The sequence below is a fragment of the Budorcas taxicolor genome, chromosome 3, assembly GCF_023091745.1.
Source record: "Budorcas taxicolor isolate Tak-1 chromosome 3, Takin1.1, whole genome shotgun sequence".
NCBI classification, from domain to species: Eukaryota; Metazoa; Chordata; class Mammalia; order Artiodactyla; family Bovidae; genus Budorcas; species Budorcas taxicolor.
Genome location: NC_068912.1, coordinates 43,320,007 through 43,337,732, shown reverse-complemented (window position 1 = coordinate 43,337,732; position 17,726 = coordinate 43,320,007). Strand labels below are relative to the sequence as shown.

Genomic DNA, 17,726 nt, shown 5'->3' with positions numbered 1-17,726 from the left:
TATAAAATTGTGGGTGAGGTGGAATGTATTTTTTAAATGGAGATGGTGGATATTAAACAGCTATGATTTTTTTAGAGTCTAGTGGATAAATTTGGAGTGATGGATTAGTTTTATTTTAAAATGACAATATTTATAACATTGATTAAGTTCTTTGCTAGAACTGTTGAAACCTAGGATGAAAAATCTTGACTCTTACATCTGTTTAAACAGTATTTTTGGTGTGTTTGTGAGAGGGTTCCCAGAAGCGATTAACATTTGAATTGGTAGATTGCCCTCCCTAATGTAGGCGTGCTTCATATGATCCGTTGGGGGCCTGAAGGGAACCGAAAGGTAGGGGAAGCTTGAGTTTGCCCTTTCCCTGATCCCTGGAGTTGGGGCATCACTGTTTCCCTGCCCTTTATGCTCGTGATGCTTAGGCATTTGGACAGACCGAAACCTATACCACTGGCTCTGGCTCTCAGGCCTTTGAATGACACTTCTGGCCTTCCTGGGTCCCTAGTTTGCAGACATGGGCCCTCTCAGGCTCCATAATCACATGAGCCACTATCTGTTGAGTCTCTCTCTGTGTGTGTAGGAGAAGGCAATGGCATGCCACTCCAGTACTCTTGCCTGGAAAATCCCATGGGTGGAGGAGCCTGGTAGGCTGCAGTCCGTGGGGTTGCAGAGTCGGACACGACTGAGCGGCTTCACGTTCACTTTCTCTGTATGTGTATGTCTTTCTGTTTATCTTTCTTGTATTGGTTCTGTTTCTTTGGAGACCTTCTAATACTAATACTGATTTGCAAGCCACTCCAGTACTCTTGCCTGGAGAATCCCATGAATGGAGGAGCCTGGTGGGCTCTAGTGCATAGGGTCGCACAGAATTGGACACAACTGAAGTCGACTTGGCAGCACAGCTTTGAAGGAGAGGCTCTCTGGGACTGATGATCATTTCTCAAGGAGTACATTTCAGCTGATTTTCAGACCTCAGAAGCATTATGGTTGGTACTCAGACTTTTAAATGAGGGGGATATAACCCGACAGGTGCTTAGATGGTTCAGGTGGCATGGTACAGCCGGTGAGGAAGCACAGTGAATCGAATGTTCTTACTGCCAAGGGAGCACGGCAGGATATGTGGCAGGGCCAGCCGAAAAAGGCTTGAGTCATAGTTGGCAGTGGCAGCAGCTGCTGCTGCTGCTGGAGCAAGCCTGACAGGAACTGAAAGCAGGAAGAGTCCTTCTTCCTCTTTCCAAGCTCCACCGTAGGCTTCCGTTTTGCGGAATCTAACCAGAAACTTGTTGGCAAGACATCGGGAAATTTTAGTACATACACCCAAACATCATGAGCAGTCTTGAACGGAGGAGTGCTTGGAGCTGAGAGACAGGGAATAGCTAGCAGAATCTATTTTTTGGGTCATTTAGTGTCTGTCTTACAGCAATGACGTCCTTTGGTTTTGCTTAACAAGATGCTGCTGTCCTTTTTACAAAGCTATTTGCATCCTCTCCTTCAAAGAAACCTAAAGGGCTTCCCCAGTGGCTCGGCTCAGTGACAAAGACTCTACCCGCCGATGCAGGAGACATTGGATTTGATCCCTGTTTGGGGAAGATGCCACTTGCCATGGAGCAGCTAAGCCTATGCCTACGAGCTGTCACTTCAGTCACATCCGACTTTTTGTGGCTCTGTGGGCTGTAACCCGCCAGGCTCCTCTGTCCATGGGATTCTCCAGGCAAGAATACTGGAGTGGGTTGCCATGCCTTCCTCCAGGGGATCTTCTCAAGCCAGGGATCGAACCTGTGTCTCCTGCATTGGCAGGTGGGTTCTTTACCACTAGTGCCACCTGGGAACCCCAGCTAAGCCTGTGCTGCACAACTATTGAGTCAGTGCCCTACACAACCCGGGAGCTGCAGCTCCTGAAGCTCTCGTGCTCTAGAGCCTGTGCTGCGCATCAGGAGAAGCCACACAGTGAGAAGCCTGTGCACCTCAACCATATAGTAGTCCCCATTTGCTGCAACTAGAGAAAAGCCTGCACAGCAACAAAGACGCAGCATAGCTAAAAACAACTAAATTTTAAAAGACACCTAAAGTCCCAGTAGTCACCATAACTATTTCTGGATGATGTTATTATCAGTCCTACTCAGTTCAGTCAGTCAGTTCAGTTGCTCAGCCGTGTCTGACTAGGTGACCCCATGGACTGCAGCACGCCAGGCTTCCCTGTGCATCACCAACTCCTGGAGCCTACACAAACTCATGTCCATCGTGTCAGTGATGCCATCCAACCATCTCATCCTCTTCTCCGCCTTCTCCCGCCTTCAGTCTTTCCTAGCATCAGGGTCTTTGCCAGTGAGTTGGTTCTTCACATCAGGTAGCCAAAGTATTGAAGTTTCAGCTTCAGCATCAGTCCTTTCAATTAATATTCAGGACTGATTTCCTTTAGAATGGACTGGTTGGATCTCCTTGCAGTCTAAGGGACTCTCAAGAGTCTTCTCCAACACCACAGTTCAAAAGCTATTCTACTCAATCCCAACTAAGTAAATACTCTGTAACATGCAGATTAAATTGTAAAGTTAATCACCAATAAAAGCCCTTGCAGAAAATAAAGAGGGACAATAATAGGGAAGGAAAAAAATAAGTCAATATATATCAGTGTATGCATAACAAGAAAGGGAGCTCTGCATAGCTGCTGCAGTCATGTGCACTCATTGTCTGCTCTGAATTCTATGTTTCCTTTGCCCTCAACTGGCACCACAGTCAGTCAGGATTCTTTTCATGGTGGAGGCAATCCAAATCTTTACTCCCAAAGGATCTGAATTTTAGTGGTCTGTGGTGGTGTTTTTTTTAATATGGACAAATAAAATAATGCTTTATTCCTACTATATAAAGAATATTCTAATATAACATTATTTCAGGAGGTAAATCCACATGTTTTTCTGTATTTTCATATCATTGCACAGTATAATTTAAAAACATTGGAAAATCTGTCAGTACCCTAAATGTGTTCTTAGTGGTCTGTCTTTAATATGTTGTTATAGTTTTGCCTTAATTTGTACAGCCATGTTTGAGGGAACTCAGAGAATGCCTTGGGCTCCAGACAGAGTCTTTTAGCAGACACTTGGTTTACCCTTACTGGTTGGGAGCAATTGCCCCAGGAAAAACAATGATCTCTTCTTTGTTATTTCAGTAGCATGAGAAGTTCAGCTTAGCCAGTGGAAGTCTTATCTTCCAGTTCACTGGAGCTAGTGTTGTGATCTCTGGTAGGAGCATGCTGCCTTAAATTAAAGCCTCTAAAACCAAGAACAATCAAACTTGCAAAGATGGAAAACAAAATTTTGGGGGGTTGTAATGAACTATTGTAGTGGAGGATGCTCTTCCAGATCTATCCCTTATTTAATGTATTCTCACTATGGAAGAAAAGAGTACCCTATATTAGTTTCAGATCCCAAGAATAGCCCACATCCTACAGAATAGAGCCCTAACCTTTCATTGCGTTGTTCCCCAACAGGTGCTCTGACTGATTATTCACTGGGCTCTTTTATCAGTTCTGCTACTTCTGAGGGTGTCTTAACCTGACAGAATCAGTAAACTCGGTGGGCATGAGCTCATTGGCACACTTTTTTAGCTAAGAAATGAGTTCCTTGTTCAGAAGCAATATTGTGTAGAACAGCCCATATATAATCATTATATCTATCTGTTATGACATAGTAGATTGCTTAAAAAAATTACAGCTTAAAACAACAAATATTTATTTTTCACAATTCCTGTTGGTCAGGAGTACAGGACCAGCTTAGCTGGTGATTCTGTGCACGCATGCCCAGTCATGTCTGACTCTTTGTGACCCCATGGAGTGTAGCCTGCCAGGCTCCTCTGTCCATGGGATTTTCCAGGCAAGAATACTGGAGTGGGTTGCCATTTCCTCCTCCAGGGGATCTTCCCAACCCAGGAATTGAACTTGCCTCTCCTGAGTCTCCTGCACTGGTAGGCTGATTCTTTACCACTAAGCCACCTGGGAAGCCTGGCTCATAGCATTTCCTGAAGTTACAATCAAGCCAAGCTACTGGGTGGAGCACAGTCATTTTAAGACTTGACTAGAGTTGAAGGATCCACGTCCAACTTCACTCATAGTTGTTAGCATGCTTCATTCCATTCCTTCTAGGCTGATAAACTGTGGGCCTTTCCATAGGGCTTCTCACAGCAAGACAGCTTGCTTGGTTTCTCTAGTGTGAGTAGAGAGAGACAGACATTGGCCTAAAAATGGAAGCCACAGTCTTTTTATAACCTGATCTCACCATGATATCCCAATCACTTCTGCATATTAATTAGCAAGCCACTAGTCTAGCTCATGGCCTTACCCAGTGGCTCAGGAGTAAAGAATCCATCTGCCAATGCAGGAAATGTAGGAGACCCAGGTTCAGTCCCTGGGTAGGGAAGATCCCCTGGAGAAGGGAATGGCAACCCACTCCAGTACTCTTGCCTGGAGAATCCCATGGATAGAAGAGCCTGGTGGGCTACAGTCCATGAGGTTGCAAAGAGTTGGACACGACTGAAGCGACTGAGCATGCGTGCATGCAGTCTAGCTCATCCCCAAGGGGATGGGATTAAGGTCATAAGTAATAGGAGGTGAGGACCATTGGGAACAGTTTTAGAGACTGGCTACAATAGTCATACTAGCAAAAGCACAGAGCACTAGGGCTTTGGAATAGATAACTGTTCTTTTCAGAAACAGGTCTTGGTTTGCTACTGGATCCTGGTAGAGACTGAGCTGCTCATCTGGGACATCTAAGAGACTTTATGACCTGAACTTCCAATGATGAACTAGATGTTTTCTTATCCACCAAGATACAAGGTTGGTTGAAGGCATCAGCAATCCACCATCAAGTGGAAATGGTATAAATAAGATGAAGTCCTAGCAGCTCCTGAAGACAGAAGCATTTGACTGAAGAAGGAAAAAAAGCTAAGGCCTAGTTTGTAGATAGTTTTCACAATGTGTTGCCATTAACTGGCAGCAGATGGCTGCAGCATTATAACCCTATTCCGAGGTGGCCCTGCAAGACAGTTGTGATGGAAGATCCTCTCAGTGGGTAGAACTTTGAGCAATATGTGTGTGTCTGGGTTGAGAGAGGGTCAAAAGTGCAGATACACCGATTCATGGATAGTGACTGGCAGTTTGTTTACACGGTGTAGACCCAGAAAAAAGTTTTGGCAGATTGCTGACAAAGAGGATGGGGAAAGAGTTATGTAGATGAAACTTTCAGAATGAATACAGAGTGTGAAAAAGTTTTATGTCCCACATTACTCAGCAAATAGCATCCATGTAGCAGAGACTTTAAATAGAAAGGTGGACAAAGTGACCCACTCTGAATGTCAGACTCTTTCTGCGGTTACTTCAGTGCTTGCTCACTAGCCACAGTGGTGGGAGCAAAGGTTATGGGTGGGCCCAGCAATGTGGGCTTAACCCCATCAAGGCTGGTCTGGCTGAGTGCGTAACCTGCCAACAGCAGAGACTGATGCTGGGCCCTTGACACAGTGCTTTTCTCTAAAGATCAGAAGACAGGTTGATGACAGCTTCCTGACAGGTTGATCATAATGCAGGGGGCAGCAGTTTGTCCTCCCTGGAAAGAAGTCAGTCAGGATATAGATTTATCATCCCTGACCACATGGTTCTGAAACGTGTTTCCCAGGGCTCTGAAGAGCTTCAGTATCACAGTTCTTTATGTCTCAGTGCAGAAAAGAACTCAGCAAGAGGTAAAATGATAGATAAGAAGTGATTTATTAGAACAGGACTTTTGTGAGGTTTACAAAGCGGACAGGTGAGAAATGCCACGCCCTGAGAACTTAGTTGGCTACAGTTTTATAATCAAAGAAAAAGTGGGGAGGGGGAGAACCTTTATCTCTCTTGGGCAGACATCATGCTTCCATCATCGGTTCCTCCTCCAGGTTGAGCCAGGGGAGTTTTCTTGTCTCTACATGGTCAAGCTAGGTCCACAAATTACTGTTTTTATGTGTGTAGAAAGCATGTTCTAGGGATCATTAACTACTGAGCTCACTGGGCGGGGTGTAGGTCTCATGCCACTATTGTTTTAGGGCGTGTCCTGTGCTGCTGTTGTGCGATTTTGTTGCTAAGCAAGCGTGCCTGATTTTGTGGTTAAGCAAACCTGCTTTCTTGAGTCTCCCATATTTTTTCTACCTACAGGCCCCTAGTGAGATTAACTGTTTAATCACCTACTTTGTCCCTTTACTCTGACCCTATCAGTTCTGCCAGTGTGACTATCCTTGTACTAAAGGAGGTTTGACAAAATACTGTTTTTGACTAAAGAGTTCATTTTTAAGTCATCCTCAAAGTTACAAAAAGGCTGCTTTCTTGAAGAAAAGAAAAACGATAATATATCAAAATATTAAAAGCAACTGTCTAGTGGGAATTGCTGATTCTTTCCACTTTTCAGTATTTTCCAGATTATTGTGTATCTGCAGTAATCCATAAAATAGATTCTGAAGGCAATTCAAGATAGTTTTTAAATTGCACTCTGAAAAAGTTCAACTTTGTAACTAAGGAAAGATTTTCCCAGAGGCAACTCTGTTCTAATCGTGATTTCAGTTCTATTATTTTCAGGCAAACTGTTACAGTCTCAGTCAATGACATTTCTGTATTATCTCAGTGACTCAAATTTCAGTGTACATAAGCCTCCAGGGAGACTTATAAAGATGACAACTCCCAATCCACCCCTCCATCCTAGAAATATGGGGTACTTCTGGGTGGGACGCAGGAATCTGTATATGTTAAAAAGGAGCTCAAGCGCATGACCCTTATTATGGTCCACATAACATCCTTAAAGAAACACTGCTCCAGGAAGCTGCAGGGCTGAGGAATAGCTAGGAAGAATTAAATTTAAGACTGTGGGGGAATAAACAGGTGCAAGTTGTTATTCTGTTTACAGTAGGATCAGATTCCAGAAACACAAGTGGACAACCCCAAATCCTTTTTGCCTTTGCTTAGCATTGATTCAAAATGTGGCACATCATTGCACTCACATTACCAATCTAGGTAGGCAAAATAGTTCTCTATCTGCATGAAAAAGGCTGCACAGCATAATGGGTACTGGTGTCCGATTGCTCTTTCACAACCATATCACAGCTGTCTCCAAAGCCAGTGGAGACATCTGAATTTGAGTATGAGCATCATCATTTGTTAGTTTTTGATTTTAGGTGAATTAACTAAGTCCTTAGAGGCTTGGATTTTTCACAGGAATACTATTTTTGAGCTTTTACAGGGAATGACTTCTATTGAAATATTTAATCATTCTAGACTTGGGTTCTTTTATAAAAATAAAGAGCACTAGAGTCTGATGGTCTTTCCAGTTTTAAAATTCTTTGTATATTTTACTAGGATCCTATTTTTATTATAAACTAAGTGGAAACATTCAGATACTTGAAGAAAACAAAAAATGACAATATAGAGATAAAAGCCATTAAAATATTTCTGCTTTCTTGGGCAGAATTTTATTTCTAAGTAATTAGTATATTATTAAATAAAATAATGAAGAATAAGGCAGTGATTTCTTCAGGTGAAATGAAACTACATGGTGAAGCTATAAGGTCTCCTGAATTACAGGCAATCTTTGGACCTACCACCTAAGTGCTACCTTTTCAGACAAATGTGGTGAATGCCCTCAGTAGACTCTGTCATGAAAGAGTGTCCAGTGACGAGAACTTGGAGTTCTGTCACACTGGGCCTGACGTTACCACCTCCACAGCGGAGTGTGTGGAGAGTGGATGACGCTGGATTCCTCAGGAGCCTTTGAGCTAAAACAGGGCATGGCGTCTCATTTCATTCCTGATGTGTCTCAGGTTTCTCCCCACTCTCTGTCACCACTGGACAATGCAAAGGGGAAAGATTTTCCAACCAAAGACCAGGAGCCCAGAATCCTGCCTTTCCCCATTTTCTCTCATTTTCCTGGCACCCACTTGTCCACTCCAATGCGTTGTCTAGGTCCGTGTAGACAACTGACCCCTGCTGTGTAGTGGGGATTCTGAGGCATGAGCACTCTTTAGTTGAGACTTTTCAAGTGCACTTGATAACATTCAGTTGGTTTACATAGTTATTAGATCGCCTAGATATGCATACTTGCCAAACAACTAAACAGATCTTGGCATTCCACCTATCTCTTAGGTCTCTATGGGGACTTCACCACTGGAAGTATTATTACTCTGATGGCTCTTTCTCCCTTTTCCATAATCAGAGTCTTCTGTTTCCTGGAGGACTTTGCCTCACCCTGAGGGGGTAGCAGGTGGCATCACTGAATCAAGGAGAAACAAAGTAAACCAGGTTCGAGAAAGCCAATGTAAAGGCCAGAATGAAAGGGTTAGTCTGTCAATCATGTCCGACTCTGCGACCCCATGGTCTGTAGCCCACCAGGTTTTTCTGTCCATGGAATTCTCCAGGCGGAATACTGGAGTGGGTAGCCATTCCTTCTCCAGGAGATCTTCCTGACCCAGGGATCAAACCTGGGTCTCCTGCATTGCAGGCAAATTCTTTACCATCTGAGTCACCAGGTTCAAGAAAACCAGTGAAAAGGCCAGAGTGAAGCACAGTTTAAAAAGTCCCCAGTGGGAAAAATTTTGTGAGAGTCCAGGGTCATGGAGAAGTTATAGGTCAAACCAGGGGAGCGCTCAGGAAACCAGAAGCAGATATAGAGAACCACAAACAAGACTTTAAAACAGCTCAAGTCTCTGTAGAAAGGAAGCACCATATAGTGTTCTCTTTTGCTGTCTTGCTGAATTCTTGTCATATGAAGGATGCAAGTCACTTACTTTTCCAGAGAGGCTGGTTCAGTGCAGGGTTGAAAAACTCAACCTTGCCTCCTGTGAAAGAACTTGGTTGCATTCTGTATGTGATTTAGATCCGTACTCTGGCTTTTGCTAAAAGCTGCACTGACTTTCCTTTGTCAGTTTGGCTGGTGTAGCTTCTCCTTTCCTACCCTGGAGATGCTGCTCTTTCTGTCACTCCTGTATTATCCATAAACATCCTAGATAATCTGGTTTTCCCTGTCTCTTCTTTTCATTTGTTTGTTTTCTATCAGTGACGCTCTTTGGCTTCTTCCTCTTGAGTTTCTCTCCTTATTTTCCTCCTTCGTAGTTGATCTGCTGTCACACTGACCTATACCCTGTGCTTTTTTCTAGCAGGTATTTTGGGTATTCTCCTAGAGTTCCCCCGCCTTTCTCTTGCAGGTATTTTTTTAGCTCATTGTAACTTCAGTCCCTGGTTCTCCTTATTGTCAGTCACCTTACATGAAGTAGAGATTATCCTGGAAGAATTTTCTTGGCTCAAATACATCTTTAGTCTTTTCAGTGTGGCTACCAACTTGGCATTGAATCAGTGCATATCAAACTGCATGTTCTACACAATAATTTAAAATTTAAAAAAAGAATTTGTTTTCTCACTTCAGTGATTATTTAAAAATTAAGGTAAGCATATTGATGGCCATCTGGGTACCCATTTTATAACTAAATACTGTTATGAAATTTCAGTATCCACAGTTGCACATATAACTGCATAGAAACCGAGGAAAGCAGGAGTAGACTTAACAAAGTGGACGGTGAATGAGATGAATATTTTTCAGTGGTTGAAATACAGAGAACTGATGGGAGAAGTGAGTCACCACAGCCAAACTAAAGCAAACTTACGCTGGAGCAATTAATAACATGTCTTGTTTAAACCAAATCACATCATTAATCACCTTAATGCTACTGATTCTCTTTTGATTATAATTGATTTATAAAATTTAAAAGCTTTTTAGTTGTATAAGAGTTTTATGTGTGAGGGACTTACAACTTTAAAATTTGAGGATATTTATGTAATATAATAAAAAGAAATTTATCTGGCTTCCACTTGCATCCAACATGAAGTAAATTTACCGTTCTGCCTGAGATAACATAAAAAGTGAAAAAAAAAATATACGGGACGATAATTTTCAAGATATTAAACATCGGACAATGAAGGATAGTGTTCTTTGAGACAGAAAAAACAAACAGTGAACCCTGTGATTGCCCCAGATGACTGCCAAGAGAAAGTTTTCAGGCCATGGCAGAGGGAGGGAAGACCCTGGTATAGCCTGGTGAACCCTCTGATTTGAGGATACCTACTGAGAGCTTGAAGAAATCTGGATGACTAGAGTTTTCTGGAGAAGAGACAGAGTGAGCATCATGGAGCAGTCCAGAGACCTGCAGAGGGTTTCCTTCCGATATGCAGAGAGCTGCTGAAGACTGCATGTACAGGAGGCAACTACCTGAGATTTGAAAGAATCACCCAAGAAAATGACACTTAGTGTTCACATGGGGCTATGAAAAGTACCTGTCCACTGCCCATTCTCGTCCCCTGCACCTCCTGCCAAATTAGAAATCTTTATAATTCATAGGACATGGTATAGAGAACTCAGAACAGCCGTGGTTCAGAAGTGAGGAATCATTAGTCCTAGAATAAATATTGAATTGGGCCCACCTAACAATACTGGGGGCTTCCCTCGTGGCTCAGACAGTAAAGAATCCACCTGCAATGCAGAAGACCTGGATTTGATCCCTGGGTTGGGCAGATCCCCTGGAGGAGGGCATGGCAATCCACTCCAGTATTCTTGCCTGGAGAATTCCGTGGACAGAGGAGCCTGGCGGATTGCAGTCCATGGGGTCACAGAGTCGGACATGACTGAGCGACTAAGCACACACACACACAACAATCTTGAAAGACAGATATAAGAGGGCCAAACTGTCTCCTACTAACTTAACTATGGCCTAGACCAATCTCCAGGCTAGTTACAAGAATATATAAATATCCAGCTCCTAACAAGGGAAAAAACAATGTTTACCATCCAATCAGAAATCACCAGACAATCAATGTTGCAGGAAAACATGAAATTTAAGTCTAGGAAAAATACATCAGTAGAAACTCACTCAGAACTGATAAATGAAATTATGCATAACAACATTAAAGTATTATGACTATTTTCCATATGTTCAAAAGCTAGGGGAAAGATTGAATGCTAATTAGAGACATAGACAGTATCTTAAGCTTCCCTGGTGGCTCAGCTGCTAAAGAATCTGCCTGCAGTGCGGTAGACCTGGGTTCAGTCCCTGGATTGGGAAGATCCCCTGGAGAAGGGAACGGCTACCCACTCCAGCATTCTGGCCAGGAGAGTTCCATGGACTCTGTAGTCCATGGGGTCGCAAAGAGTCCGACACAACTCAGCAGCTTTCACTTTCACTTTCAAGATATCTTAAAAGACAGTGGAACTTTGAGAGATGAAAACAGAGATATCGGACATGTCATAGAGACAGACATCCAATGTAATTCCCTTATGAAAACTTCAAAACCATGTGAAACTATTCATTTACTTTATTGAGGTACAATAAATCTCAAGATAATGGGAGAATTCAGTATTCAGAAAAGTAATTACCCTGGGGCAGAGGGAGGGAAAGACAAACAGGCAACAAAAGGCGCAAAGCAGGTTTCCAAAGTGCTGCTGATATTCTATGACTCAAGCTGGTGGTAGGCGTGTGACATGTTGTTCTAAAAAGCACACACATACCATCTATGCCACTGGGTATGTATAATATATTTATAGTGTACATATCTGTAATACATATATTTCATAATATAACAACAACGACAGTAAAGGTTACTCTGGTGGCCATGTGGGCGAAGGGAGATTAAGAGAGTCAGGGAGAGAATTAAAGCCACTTTTGCAGTAGTGATAAAATGGGAAAGGGCAACAAATCTCACAAGTCTTTTGAAATAGAATTTAGGAATGTGAATTGAATGCAGTAGTTTAAAGGGAAAAAATGAGTTTTTTTCAGTTTCCTGAAACTGAAAAAGCTTCTGAGACTCAAGTGTTTATGAATTAATAGAACATTTCTGGAAGGCTAGCTATAAATGGACAATATTGTTGCTTTCATTGGGCAACTAAAAAGCTCTAGGCCCAGGAGGGAGGGTGTCTTTTTTGAATTCTGAACCATGTTTGTATATTAACTACCCAAAAAACGGAAAGCAAAATTAAAGAGCAGAGATTTTTGTTTAGCTCAGAATTGACCATTCTAATTTAATGAGAGAAAATGTTGGGAGAAGCAAGATAATTACGGAAGTGACTTCCCCTGTGTTTAGTTTTCTGCCGCTGAATTAGGCTAAATAGCAAGTCTTTTGTATTTATCATAGGCTAGGATGGGAGTCAGAGTTGACTGTCTTCTGGTCAGGGCTAACTCTTCATGAGGTAAAGTGTGGGTCCCAGGGTTGCCCCTTCAGGAGGGCAGTGGGTGGGGCAGTCACTATGATTGATGTGTTTAGCAACAGTACAAAAACTATAAAGTGTTTCCAGGTGGATCCTTGTGACTGCAGCAGCACCATTTAAAAATGAGGAAGTGAGGTTGATCCTATCTTACCTACCCTTTCTATATTTTTTTCCTGGTGGACCTGCTCCTGTATAAAATCCTGTGCACATATTAGCTAGTCTTCAGTAAGCTGCTAACTTACTGATAATGCCTTAAGGCATTTAACCCTCCAAGAGGGTTCTGCATTTCTGCATTTTTATCAGAAATCCTAAGAAAAATAAGAAAAACTCAATGTTAAAAACAGATGTTGTATGCTGTCTAACATTCTTGCCTTTCATTTATATTTGATAATTACTAAGGCTAACCTTGTCTCTCATTTTACAGTGTCATTTACATAATATAAAATTTTGATCATTGCTTAGTTTTTGTTCATGTTTTGCCTCATTTCACAAAATATTTTTGGAGACTTGTAATAAACACATACCATAAAGTGGTGAGCTATGAATAAATTAAAAATCAGGCTCAGAGAAATAAAAACTTGAATAGAAAGTTGTCCCCAGGTATAAAAGCAGAACACAAATGAACCACTGGAACTGAGTTTCTTTCAACTATGGTCTAGGATCCCTGGCGAAAGTGATAAAGGAGACATGACATGTTACTAGTTATTCCCTGTCCCCCTCCCCCTCTCATCTCCTCCCCAAAACCCACTATTTCCATAAAGGAAGTATATAGCTTTTCCTACATATGACCCTAGAAGAAATTTCTCACCTGAATTGTAAGCTTTTGTTATCACATCCAAATCCACATACCTTTGAAAAGAAAGGACACAGAACCAACGAAAAAATAAATTTTAGCTGAATTAAAATGGAGCACTGGGCAAGGAAGGGACAGTAGATATATCTGACATGACTTGAGAGAACTGTGTCTTTGTTTACTAGTTTATATCTCAGTAACAAATAACCAGGGATTTAAGAATCCTCATTGTGTACTTCAGAAATACCATGCAATCACCTGATACGGTTGCATCACATTGGGGGTTCATATGAAAATAGTTGAAGTGATTTCCCTTGAAAATTCTGTTTGCTGAACTTTGTGATACATGTTGTTACTAAATAGCATATTTAAGTTGTTCTTTACAGAATTAAACACCTTTATTTAATGGGCCACTGGGGAAATAATAGTTTCTAAGGAAAAGTTTTTTTCAGCATGTTTATTATTGACCTGAAGAGAGAATATATGGATTAAAACTGTACTGGACATGAAGCTGGCAGGGGGACCTGGAACCATGGACGACAGAATCTGGGCCTCATTTCATTTTCAGACCCTAAGTGACCCTTGATGAAAAGAGCCTCTTCATGAAAGTGAAAGAGGAGAGTGAAAAAGTTGGCTTAAAATTCAACATTCATAAAATGAAGATCATGGCATCTAGTCCCATCACTTCATGGCAAATAGATGGGGAAACAATAGAAACAGTGACAGACTTTATTTTCTTGGGCTCCAAAGTCACTGCAGATGGGGACTGCAGCCATGAAATTAAAAGACTTGCTCCTTGGAATAAAAACTCTGACCAACCTAGACAGCATATTAAAAAGCAAAGACATTTCTTTACCAGCAAAGGTCCATACAGTCAAAGCTATGGTTTTTCCAGTAGTCATGTATGGATGTGAGAGTTGGACTATAAAGAAAGCTGAGCGCTGAAGAAATGATGCTCTAACTGTGGTATTGGAGAATACTCTTGAGAGTTCCTTGGACTGCAAGGAGATGAAAGCAGCCAATCCTAAAGAAAATCAGTCCTGAATATTCATTGGAAGGACTGATGCTGAAGCTGAAGCTCCAATACTTTGGCCACCCAATGCAAAGAACTAACTCATTTGAAAAAACCCTGATGCTGGAAAAGATTGAAGGCAGGAGGAGAAAGGGAAGACAGAGGATGAGATGGTTGGATGGCATCACTGACTCTATGGACGTGAGTTTGAGCAAGCTCTGGGAGTTGGTGAAGGACAGGGAAGCCTGGCATGGTGTAGTCCATGGGGTCACAAAGAGTTGGACATGACTGACCAACTGAACTGAGCTGAACTGAAGTGACCCTGTCACAAGTTGTCTGAAACATGTTCACATCCAGCCAAATACACTTCCACCTGTCCATGGGATTTCTCAGATAATTATTCTGAGCTTCTGTTCCTTGTTCTGCTCTGTAACTACACTGGTTCAACCCTCTCATCTCAGGACTTGCTGCAAGTCTTTTGCTCACTGACCTGCTTGGACCCTCTTCTCCAGCTCAACCCTTGGTGCTATTTTCTGGAGATGGGCTGATGTTCAATTTGACTCCATGCCCTGAAGCTCTGCGGCAAGGGTGTTCCTGCCCTCTCCTGCTCCTGCTTACCTGGCTTGGCTCAGCTTATCATGTTTCCTCATGGTATGTGAGTGTTTTCAGGGTGTGCTCAGTGTTTATCTCCTTCGTGTTTTGACTGAAGTCAAGGGTGAGGAAACCTGAGCACTGCTCTGAGTTGTTTAATAAAACAAAAAAGCACAGGGTATATTCATAATTCATTCATCGTTCATTCATTGTCCATTGTGTGCTGGATACTGAGACCACTGAGGCAGAAATAATAAGACACTGTGTGTCTTCACAGAATTAACAGCAGAGGAGGAAGTCATTTTAAGGCAGCCTTTTATGTATGTGATTTACTTATTGAGTTACCTAGCAGACATAGTTGATGAGACATTTAGGCAAGAGTGATAAGACAAAGATGGAGCATCAGTGCCCTGAATCGCAGCTGTTAATTGCTCTAGCACAGTAGTTGTCAAACTGAGGTGATTTTGCTTCCCTCTCCTGCCCAGAGACACACAGCAATGTCTGGAGACATTGGATGTTACAACTGAGACAGTGCTCCATAGTGGTTAGATGTCAAGGATGCTGCCAAACATCCTACGATGCTTAGGACAGTCCCCCATAACAAAGAATTATCGAGTCTAAAATGCCAACAGTTCTGAACTTGAGAATCCTTGGCTAGTCTATGTGTCAACTGTATGTTTCTGAGAAAGCAACTATCAAGAAAGCTTCCTGTAGCCTGATGTTTATTACTGTTAGTTGCAGCTGACATTCAATGAGGGCTTACTATATGCCAGGTATTCATTGTAAACAGTTTAAGTGGATTATCTCATTTAATCATCAAAAACTCTATGCTGGATAGAGACAGTACCAGAACAAGTGAGAGCTGGACGGGCACTTGGCAACTCTCTGTCTCTCCAAGGAAAGATAATTAAAAATGGGCAAAGGAGATCCTAAGACGCAAAATGTCATCATATGCATTCTTTGTGCAAACTTACCAGAAGGAGCACAAGAAGAAGCACCCGGATATTTCAGAACTTCTCAGAGTTTTCTGAGAAGTGCTCAGAGAGGTGGAAGACCATGTCTGCTACAGAGAAAGGAACATTTGAAGACATGGCAAAGGCAGACAAGGCCCGTTATGAAAGAGAAATTAAAACTTATATCCCTCCTAAAGGGGAAACAAGAAGTTCAAGGATCCCAGTACACCCAAGAGGCATCCTTCAGCCTTTTTCTTGTTTTGTTCTGAGTATTGTCCAAAAGTCAAACATGACCGTCCTGGCCTGCCTCTCCATTGGTGTTATTGCAAAGAAACTGGGAGAGACGTGGAATAACACCGCTGCAGATGACAAGCAGCCCCATGAGAAGAAGGCTGCTAAGCTGAAGGAAAGTACAAAAAGGATATTGCTGCGTACCGAATTAAAGGGAGCCTAATGCAGCAAAAATGGAGTCATCAAAGCTGAAAAAAGCAAGGAGAAGAAGGAAGAGGAGAAAGATGAGGAAGATGAAGAGGATGAAGAGGAAGAAGATGATGATGATGAATAAGTTGGTTCTAGTGCAGTTTTTTTTTCTTGTCTATAGCGTGTTTAACCCCCCTGTGCACAACTCACTCCTTTTAAAGAAAAACATTGAAATATAAGGCTGTGTAAGATTTGTTTCTAAACTGCACAGTGTCTTTTTTTGTGTAGTTAACGCAGTACCAAATATGTCTTTAGATAGCCCTGTCCTGATGGTATTTTCAGTAACCACTAATCTTGCCTGGTGCAGTATGGGGGTTGTAGATAGGCATGGAAATTTGAACCAGGTTCTTGCTGGTGCACAGCGTAAATTAGGTATATATGGGGATGGTAGTGTTTCATCTTCAGTTGTCTCTGATGCAGCTTATATGAATAATTGTTGTTCTGTTAACTGAATACCACTCTGTAATTACAGACAAAGAAAAAATTGCAGCTGTTTTGTTGACATTCTGAATTCTTCTAAGTAAACACAATTTTTAAAATTAGTATTGTCTTTTTCATAGGTCTGAAAATTTTTCTTTTTAAGGGGAAGCTAGTCTTTTGCTTTTGCCTATTTTGGATCACACGAATTACTACAGTGTTTATCTTTCATATAGTTAGCTGATAAATAAAAAGCTTTTGTCTACGCACCCTGCATACCCATGATGAGGGTATAAAAGTTGAATTGAGACAGTTTTCATCCATAACTGAAACTTAAGTCTTGACCAGTTAATAGCAGATTTCACATACCCCAGTTACATTTACAAAGTGAAGAGTAATGGGATTACTCACAGCATGGGATTTAGAATCAAACATTTTGAAAGTCTGTCCTTGAAGGACTAATAGAAACGTATGTTCTAATCTTTACATGAAGACTCTATACTCTTTAACTCCCATTACCATGTAATGACAGTTTTATTTGCAGTTCCCTTGTTAAAGACCTGAGAATGTATCCCCGAAAGCGTGAGCTTAAAATACAAGGCTGCCATATTGTTTTTTTGTTGTGTGTCCCAGCAAAGGCTCTTGGGGAAAAAGTGCTGGCTATAAATGTCTTCTTCTATTTATCTAAATACAGACTGTTCAGGAAACTCGAGATCCTCGGTTAAAGGTATTTTTAATTAATTAGACTGACTTTTAAACTTGTATACCACATTTAAAATCAGGTTTATCTTCCTATATTATGGGTTGCCCCTTTATAAATTGAATAGACATGATGAAAAAAGACACTTTGTATTTCAATATGAACTATCTGATTTATTTGAATTTTACTTTTGTTTACAAAACTCAAGCTCATTCGTTAGGGTCATATGTTTATCTGCTTAGCACTTTGGGGAACAATTCGGCAATTTTGTGGCTTTTGAGATTATTGTTCTCTTAAAGTGCCAGTGTTTTAAAATAACATTCTTGTAATTTTACATGCTTTTGTGAGGGAGTGCTGTTTTATTATAGAATTTTGACTTGGGTTCTTTCCATTTGCTTTTGTTTATGTAGTTTCAAGAGGAATACTGAACATCTGAGTCTTGGATGATACTAATAATTTCAGAGGTTTAAAAACAAAACAAAACAAAACTCTGTGATGCCGTCCACAACCTTTTTGGCACCAGGGACAGGTTTCA

General features: G+C 41.5%; 1 pseudogene; it reads left to right on the top strand.

Moving 5' to 3' along the window:
• Positions 1–15,554: 15,554 nt before the first annotated feature.
• Positions 15,555–16,159, top strand: LOC128045134 (high mobility group protein B1-like; annotated as a pseudogene).
• Positions 16,160–17,726: the final 1,567 nt, after the last annotated feature.